Source organism: Oncorhynchus mykiss, chromosome 16 (assembly GCF_057628025.1).
Source record: "Oncorhynchus mykiss isolate SJ-2025 chromosome 16, ASM5762802v1, whole genome shotgun sequence".
Taxonomy (NCBI): Eukaryota; Metazoa; Chordata; class Actinopteri; order Salmoniformes; family Salmonidae; genus Oncorhynchus; species Oncorhynchus mykiss.
Window position 1 is genome coordinate 80,877,951 of NC_143037.1, and position 10,436 is coordinate 80,888,386.

The 10,436-nt window shown below is 46.9% G+C and overlaps 1 protein-coding gene across 2 annotated transcripts in view; it reads left to right on the forward strand.

The window, feature by feature from the left end:
* Positions 1–10,436, forward strand: part of LOC110515266 (plasma membrane calcium-transporting ATPase 2) — a 158,518-nt gene that overhangs the window by 67,236 nt on the left and 80,846 nt on the right. The window lies entirely within an intron of this gene.

The window sequence follows — 10,436 nt, forward strand, 5'->3', positions numbered from 1 at the left end:
TCACGTGGCAAAATCACCAACAGGGATTACACGTAATCTGTTACATGTAAGAGATTACAAAAGGGATGTAAGAGTTTACCATTTTTTAAAACTATAATCTGTTACATTAACAGCAAAAATATTGTAATCAGATTACATATACTTTTGAAAAACTAGATGATTACTTCAAGGATTACTTTTAAATTCAGAAAGAATGTTTGGGGTCAAAAAATACTGAAAAAAGGAGCAAATTTAAATGTGTTCCACCTGAGCGAGTCTGACCACCAATTAGAGAACACTATGATGTCATACCAAATGATAACTACCAATCAGAGAACACTATGATGACACACCAAATGTGTTTGATGGATCGCGGGAGAAGAGCAGGAATAGGCTTTTGTAGACCACAGTCCAAACTATGACTTCCAATTGTGCTGTTGGCATCCAAAGATGATCCAACTTGAATAAACGCTTGGAGGTATGGATGACAGCAGTGGTGTAGTCTACGGTGATACGGACATCACTTATTATTGATATCTACATAGCACATTGATGTGAATCACACTGCTGCTCTCTCATTTAGCTATTTGCGCCTTATGGATTGTGGATGGCTGTTCACAAATATAAATGTCTATTTGAACCCAATAATGGTTAAATTCAAGAAGTTTAAGCTGCCTATCAATCATTGTTTTTGAAACCAGTGGACAGCCAGTGAAAAATGCGCACTTGCAACAGCTGCATAGTGCGGATTCCAGCCTATGGAATTATATAACAGTGGGGCTTTTATTGCTCAATCTATTCCTGCTAATGGACACATGCTCAAACTGGCACACTTTTGATAGACTTAAAGGAGCAATCTGTAGTTTCTACATGCATTTATAAAAATAAAAAAAAATAAAAATATATATATCCATTGATTCTCAAATAATATAATTTATAAATGCCTCATCAGTTTAGTTCAACTGTCACAATCCATCAGAACCCAAAATATAAGCTTGTTTTACTCTAATGTTTGTAAACATTGTAAATGTAAACAAACACTGTATAGCTTCATAACATGGATAAAACAAGATGTATTATATAATGGATGGTCAGTCCTTCCACTCTGTCTATTAGTCTGAGAGTGGTTATATTTCTCCAGTCCCCATCCCTCAACTTTTTACCAAAACAGAGGCGGGGCAACCATTTTGTTATTGTTTATCTGTGGATTTGCCCTTTAAACAGCTGCATATTATCAAGATATCAAAGTGTCACCAACAAAAAAGTAAACAATAGGCCTAGCAAATTACTTGGTACTGGTACCCCCTGTATATAGCCTCCACATTGACTCTGTACTGGTACCCCCTGTATATAGCCTCCACATTGACTCTGTACTGGTACCCCCTGTATATAGTCTCCACATTGACTCTGTACCAGTACCCCCTGTATATAGCCTCCACATTGACTCTGTACTGGTACCCCCTGTATATAGCCTCCACATTGACTCTGTACCGGTACCCCCTGTATATAGCCTCCACATTGACTCTGTACCGGTACCCCCTGTATATAGCCTCCACATTGACTCTGTACCAGTACCCCCTGTATATAGCCTCCACATTGACTCTGTACCAGTACCCCCTGTATATAGCCTCCACATTGACTCTGTACCAGTACCCCCTGTATATAGCCTCCACATTGACTCTGTACCGGTACCCCCTGTATATAGCCTCCACATGGACTCTGCACCGGTACCCCCTGTATATAGCCTCCACATTGACTCTGTACCGGTACCCCCTGTATATAGCCTCCACATTGACTCTGTACCGGTACCCCCTGTATATAGCCTCCACATTGACTCTGTACCAGTACCCCCTGTATATAGCCTCCACATTGACTCTGTACCAGTACCCCCTGTATATAGCCTCCACATTGACTCTGTACCAGTACCCCCTGTATATAGCCTCCACATTGACTCTGTACCGGTACCCCCTGTATATAGCCTCCACATTGACTCTGTACTGGTACCCCCTGTATATAGCCTCCACATTGACTCTGTACCAGTACCCCCTGTATATAGCCTCCACATTGACTCTGTACCGGTGCCCCCTGTATATAGCCTCCACATTTACTCTGTACCAGTACCCCCTGTATATAGCCTCCACATTGACTCTGTACTGGTACCCCCTGTATATAGCCTCCACATTGACTCTGTACCAGTACCCCCTGTATATAGCCTCCACATTGACTCTGTACTGGTACCCCCTGTATATAGCCTCCACATTGACTCTGTACCAGTACCCCCTGTATATAGCCTCCACATTGACTCGTTACCGGTACCCCCTGTATATAGCCTCCACAATGACTCTATACCGGTACCCCCTGTGTATAGCCTCCACAATGACTCTATACCGGTACCCCCTGTATATAGCCTCCACATTGACTCTGTACTGGTACCCCCTGTATATAGCCTCCACATTGACTCTGTACCAGTACCCCCTGTATATAGCCTCCACATTGACTCTGTACCAGTACCCCCTGTATATAGCCTCCACATTTACTCTGTACCAGTACCCCCTGTATATAGCCTCCACATTGACTCTGTACTGGTACCCCCTGTATATAGCCTCCACATTGACTCTGTACCAGTACCCCCTGTATATAGCCTCCACATTGACTCTGTAATGGTACCCCCTGTATATAGCCTCCACATTGACTCTGTACCGGTACCCCCTGTATATAGCCTCCACATTGACTCTGTACCGGTACCCCCTGTATATAGCCTCCACATTGACTCTGTACCGGTACCCCCTGTATATAGCCTCCACATTGACTCTGTACCGGTACCCCCTGTATATAGCCTCCACATTGACTCTGTACCGGTACCCCCTGTATATAGCCTCCACATTGACTCTGTACCAGTACCCCTGTATATAGCCTCCACATTGACTCTGTACCAGTACCCCCTGTATATAGCCTCCACATTGACTCTGTACCGGTACCCCCTGTATATAGCCTCCACATTGACTCTGTACCAGTACCCCCTGTATATAGCCTCCACATTGACTCTGTACCAGTACCCCCTGTATATAGCCTCCACATTGACTCTGTACCGGTACCCCCTGTATATAGCCTCCACATTGACTCTGTACCAGTACCCCCTGTATATAGCCTCCACATTGACTCTGTACCAGTACCCCCTGTATATAGCCTCCACATTGACTCTGTACCGGTACCCCCTGTATATAGCCTCCACATTGACTCTGTACTGGTACCCCCTGTATATAGCCTCCACATTGACTCTGTACCAGTACCCCCTGTATATAGCCTCCACATTGACGCTGTACCAGTACCCCCTGTATATAGCCTCCACATTGACTCTGTACCGGTACCCCCTGTATATAGCCTCCATATTGACTCTGTATCGGTACCCCCTGTATATAGCCTCCACATTGACTCTGTACCGGTACCCCCTGTATATAGCCTCCACATTGACTCTGTACCGGTACCCCCTGTATATAGCCTCCACATTGACTCTGTACTGGTACCCCCTGTATATAGCCTCCACATTGACTCTGTACTGGTACCCCCTGTATATAGCCTCCACATTGACTCTGTACTGGTACCCCCTGTATATAGCCTCCACATTGACTCTGTACTGGTACCCCCTGTATATAGCCTCCACATTGACTCTGTACTGGTACCCCCTGTATATAGCCTCCACATTGACTCTGTACTGGTACCCCCTGTATATAGCCTCCACATTGACTCTGTACTGGTACCCCTGTATATAGCCTCCACATTGACTCTGTACTGGTACCCCCTGTATATAGCCTCCACATTGACTCTGTACTGGTACCCCCTGTATATAGCCTCCACATTGACTCTGTACTGGTACCCCCTGTATATAGCCTCCACATTGACTCTGTACTGGTACCCCCTGTATATAGCCTCCACATTGACTCTGTACTGGTACCCCTGTATATAGCCTCCACATTGACTCTGTACTGGTACCCCCTGTATACAGCCTCCACATTGACTCTGTACCGGTACCCCCGTATATAGCCTCCACATTGACTCTGTACCGGTACCCCCTGTATATAACCTCCACATTGACTCTGTACCAGTACCCCTGTATATAGCCTCCACATTGACTCTGTACTGGTACCCCCTGTATATAGCCTCCACATTGACTCTGTACCAGTACCCCCTGTATATAGTCTCCACATTGACTCTGTACTGGTACCCCCTGTATATAGCCTCCACATTGACTCTGTACTGGTACCCCCTGTATATAGCCTCCACATTGACTCTGTACTGGTACCCCCTGTATATAGCCTCCACATTGACTCTGTACTGGTACCCCCTGTATATAGCCTCCACATTGACTCTGTACTGGTACCCCTGTATATAGCCTCCACATTGACTCTGTACTGGTACCCCCTGTATATAGCCTCCACATTGACTCTGTACTGGTACCCCCTGTATATAGCCTCCACATTGACTCTGTACTGGTACCCCCTGTATATAGCCTCCACATTGACTCTGTACTGGTACCCCCTGTATATAGCCTCCACATTGACTCTGTACTGGTACCCCTGTATATAGCCTCCACATTGACTCTGTACTGGTACCCCCTGTATACAGCCTCCACATTGACTCTGTACCGGTACCCCCGTATATAGCCTCCACATTGACTCTGTACCAGTACCCCCTGTATATAACCTCCACATTGACTCTGTACCAGTACCCCTGTATATAGCCTCCACATTGACTCTGTACTGGTACCCCCTGTATATAGCCTCCACATTGACTCTGTACCAGTACCCCCTGTATATAGTCTCCACATTGACTCTGTACTGGTACCCCCTGTATATAGCCTCCACATTGACTCTGTACCGGTACCCCCTGTATATAGCCTGCACATTGACTCTGTACCGGTACCCCCTGTATATAGCCTCCACACTGACTCTGTACCGGTACCCCCTGTATATAGCCTCCACATTGACTCTGTACTGGTACCCCCTGTATATAGCCTCCACATTGACTCTGTACTGGTACCCCCTGTATATAGCCTCCACATTGACTCTGTACTGGTACCCCCTGTATATAGCCTCCACATTGACTCTGTACCGGTACCCCCTGTATATAGCCTCCACATTGACTCTGTACCGGTACCCCTGTATATAACCTCCACATTGACTCTGTACCGTAACACCCTGTATATAGCCTCCACATTGACTCTGTACCGGTACCCCTGTATATAACCTCCACATTGACTCTGTACTGGTACCCCCTGTATATAGCCTCCACATTGACTCTGTACTGGTACCCCCTGTATATAGCCTCCACATTGACTCTGTACCGGTACCCCTGTATATAGCCTCCACATTGACTCTGTACCGGTGCCCCCTGTATATAGCCTCCACATTGACTCTGTACCGGTACCCCTGTATATAGCCTCCACATTGACTCTGTACTGGTACCCCTGTATATAGCCTCCACATTGACTCTGTACTGGTACCCCTGTATATAACCTCCACATTGACTCTGTACTGGTACCCCTGTATATAGCCTCCACATTGACTCTGTACTGGTACCCCCTGTATATAGCCTCCACATTGACTCTGTACCGGTACCCCCTGTATATAGCCTCCACATTGACTCTGTACCGGTACCCCTGTATATAGCCTCCACATTGACTCTGTACTGGTACCCCTGTATATAGCCTCCACATTGACTCTGTACTGGTACCCCTGTATATAACCTCCACATTGACTCTGTACTGGTACCCCTGTATATAGCCTCCACATTGACTCTGTACTGGTACCCCTGTATATAGCCTCCACATTGACTCTGTACTGTTACCCCCTGTATATAGCCTCCACATTGACTCTGTACCGGTACCCCCTGTATATAGCCTCCACATTGACTCTGTACCGGTACCCCCTGTATATAGCCTCCACATTGACTCTGTACTGGTACCCCCTGTATATAGCCTCCACATTGACTCTGTACCGGTACCCCCTGTATATAGCCTCCACATTGACTCTGTACCGGTACCCCCTGTATATAGCCTCCACATTGACTCTGTACTGGTACCCCCTGTATATAGCCTCCACATTGACTCTGCACCAGTACCCCCTGTATATAGCCTCCACATTGACTCTGTACCGGTACCCCCTGTATATAGTCTCCACATTGACTCTGTACCGGTACCCCCTGTATATAGTCTCCACATTGACTCTGTACCAGTACCCCCTGTATATAGCCTCCACATTGACTCTGCACCAGTACCCCCTGTATATAGTCTCCACATTGACTCTGTACCAGTACCCCCTGTATATAGTCTCCACATTGACTCTGTACCAGTACCCCCTGTATATAGCCTCCACATTGACTCTGTACCAGTACCCCCTGTATATAGTCTCCACATTGACTCTGTACCAGTACCCCCTGTATATAGCCTCCACATTGACTCTGTACCGGTACCCCCTGTATATAGTCTCCACATTGACTCTGTACCAGTACCCCCTGTATATAGCCTCCACATTGACTCTGTACCGGTACCCCCTGTATATAGTCTCCACATTGACTCTGTACCAGTACCCCCTGTATATAGCCTCCACATTGACTCTGTACCGGTACCCCCTGTATATAGTCTCCACATTGACTCTGTACCAGTACCCCCTGTATATAGCCTCCACATTGACTCTGCACCAGTACCCCCTGTATATAGTCTCCACATTGACTCTGTACCAGTACCCCCTGTATATAGTCTCCACATTGACTCTGTACCAGTACCCCCTGTATATAGTCTCCACATTGACTCTGTACCGGTACCCCCTGTATATAGTCTCCACATTGACTCTGTACTGGTACCCCCTGTATATAGCCTCCACATTGACTCTGTACCGGTACCCCCTGTATATAGCCTCCACATTGACTCTGTACTGGTACCCCCTGTATATAGCCTCCACATTGACTCTGTACCGGTACCCCCTGTATATAGCCTCCACATTGACTCTGTACCGGTACCCCCTGTATATAGCCTCCACATTGACTCTGTACTGGTACCCCCTGTATATAGCCTCCACATTGACTCTGCACCAGTACCCCCTGTATATAGCCTCCACATTGACTCTGTACCGGTACCCCCTGTATATAGTCTCCACATTGACTCTGTACCGGTACCCCCTGTATATAGTCTCCACATTGACTCTGTACCAGTACCCCCTGTATATAGCCTCCACATTGACTCTGCACCAGTACCCCCTGTATATAGTCTCCACATTGACTCTGTACCAGTACCCCCTGTATATAGTCTCCACATTGACTCTGTACCAGTACCCCCTGTATATAGCCTCCACATTGACTCTGTACCAGTACCCCCTGTATATAGTCTCCACATTGACTCTGTACCAGTACCCCCTGTATATAGCCTCCACATTGACTCTGTACCGGTACCCCCTGTATATAGTCTCCACATTGACTCTGTACCAGTACCCCCTGTATATAGCCTCCACATTGACTCTGTACCGGTACCCCCTGTATATAGTCTCCACATTGACTCTGTACCAGTACCCCCTGTATATAGCCTCCACATTGACTCTGTACCGGTACCCCCTGTATATAGTCTCCACATTGACTCTGTACCAGTACCCCCTGTATATAGCCTCCACATTGACTCTGCACCAGTACCCCCTGTATATAGTCTCCACATTGACTCTGTACCAGTACCCCCTGTATATAGTCTCCACATTGACTCTGTACCAGTACCCCCTGTATATAGTCTCCACATTGACTCTGTACCAGTACCCCCTGTATATAGCCTCCACATTGACTCTGTACCAGTACCCCCTGTATATAGCCTCCACATTGACTCTGTACCAGTACCCCCTGTATATAGCCTCCACATTGACTCTGCACTGCCTCATTATTGTTATGTTATTGTATTACTTCTTATAATTCATTTTACTTTAGTTTATTTGGTAAATATTTTCTTAACTCTTCTTGAACTGCACTGTTGGTAAAGGGCTTAAGGGCTTGTAAGTAAGCATTTCACGTGTAAAGTCTACAGTTGTTGGGGCACGTGGACAGTAAAGTTCGATTTGATCAACGGCAAGCTAATCTTCTTATAATGTTTGGGTTGTATCACATCCGTTGGTGATTGGGAGTCCCATAGGTCGGAGCACAATTGGTCCAGCGTCGTCCGGGTTCGGCCGGGTTTGGTCGGGGCAGGCCGGGTTTGGTCGGGGTAGGCCAGGTTTGGTCGGAGTTGGCCGGGTTTGGTCGGGGTTGGTCGGGGTAGGCCGGGTTTGGTCGGGGTAGGCCGGGTTTGGCCGGGGTAGGCCGTCCTTGTAAATAACAATTTGTTTTTAACTGACTTGTCTAGAAAAACAAAGGTTACATTTAGAAATAAAACATTGTTTGAACATGCAGTACATTTTCTAAATGCAATGTGTGTAGTGAAATATATTCCATGCTGAAGCCAATAATCAAACATGTTTGTTGCGACTGCCTATTGTAGGGTTAGTGCTTGAAACCATGATAAACTCAGTTCCTGACGATGGCTCACCTCTCATTGGGCAGCTTCAACCTCCCGCCTTTCATTCATTTGTTTCCACCTCTTAATTTCCGTCCTTGCCTCTTTTTACCTCACCCTTTCCCAGTCCCCTCCCACTTTCCCAGTCCCCTCCCACTTTCCCAGTCCCCTCCCACTCACAAGGCAGGCAATTCGCTTGTCTTCCTCTTTACTAGAGGCTGTTCTCACTAATCTCACTGCAACCCCCCTTCTGGTCTCTGATCACTACTTAGTTTCCTTTTTTGTCTCCCTCTCCTCAAACTCTAACCACTCAGCCCCTACCCAGATTCCCTCTCTCTCCCTTCCTCTATCCTATCATTTGTCCCTTCTGCTAAATTCTTCTCCCTCCTGTCTCCTGATTATGTATCTTCGACCCTACTCTCGTCCCTTTCTGCATCCTATGACATTGTCCCCATTCCTGCCGGTCGGCTTGACCCTCCCCGCCTGCTCTGTGGCTGAGTGACCCCTTGCGAGCTGACAGAACAGGGCTGCGGGCAGCAGAGGAAAAATGGAGGAAAACTAAACTTTCGGAGGACTTATCATCCAAGACACTTTCCACCCGCTCCTCATTCACTCCGCCTATTGCGTCCACTGGTCCCACTCACACATAACTACCCCACGCCTTGACCACGTTCTCCACTTTCTCTAGATTAAATTCTGTGACTAGTGAGGTCCGGCCACCCAACAACCTGCCCGCTCGACCTCAACCCCTCCTCCCTTCTCCGGACCATCTCTGGAGACCTTCTCCCCTTCCTCACTTCCCTCATCAACTCATCCCTGACCACTGGCTGCGTCCCCTCTGACTTCAAAATGTCCAGAGTCCTTCTCAAGAAACCAACACTCAATCCCTCGGATGTCAAAATCTACAGACCGGTATCCTTCTTTTCTTTCTTTTCAAAACACTTGAGTGTGCTGTCTCTGACAAACTTTCTCGTTATCTCTCTCAGAATGATCTTCTTTACCCTAACCAGTCAGGTTTCAAGACGGATCACTCAACCGAGACTGCTCTCTTTTGTGTCACGGAGGCTCTGCTCACTGCCAAAACTGACTCTCTCCTCTGTTCTCATCCTCCTAGATCTATCCGCTGCCTTCGACGCCATCAGATCCTCCTCTCGGCAGTCTCAGGGCTGGGTGTCTCAGGATCTATCAGATCCTCCTCTCCACCCTCTCAGGGCTGGGCGTCTCAGGCTCTATCAGATCCTCCTCTCCACCCTCTCAGGGCTGGGCGTCTCAGGCTCTATCAGATCCTCCTCTCCACCCTCTCAGGGCTGGGCGTCTCAGGCTCTATCAGATCCTCCTCTCCACCCTCTCAGGGCTGGGCGTCTCAGGCTCTATCAGATCCTCCTCTCCACCCTCTCAGGGCTGGGCTTCTCAGGCTCTATCAAATCCTCCTCTCCGCAGTCTCAGGGCTGGGCGTCTCAGGCTCTATCAAATCCTCCTCTCCGCAGTCTCAGACTCTGCACACTCTTGGAATATGGGATTCTAATGATAACAGAACTATATGAGTTTTTATTTTGTTTTTCGTTGTCACACATTGAGATTATTGGTTGCATCTACGATTCGTAAATATGCAATTTAATTTTGCACACTTGTATCCTGATGAGTGAAAGATTTAACAACTTGTAATTTGACATTTGAATACATTAAATAAGATTAGCATAATCTATTTTCAGAATTATTATAAATCAATTAACAAGTATGAATATTTTTCTGTGAATCAAAAATGACTGACACTTACTGATATCGAATCTACATGCGCTCGGGGTTCTGTCACTGTCGTCACGTTACCAAGAGATTCGTAAACTTGTAGAAAGTTTTGTAAATTTGCAGACAGAGATTCGCAAATAGAGATTGTATTTGAGCAGTTCTGGGGGCAGGACCTTTTACTCCTGACCAA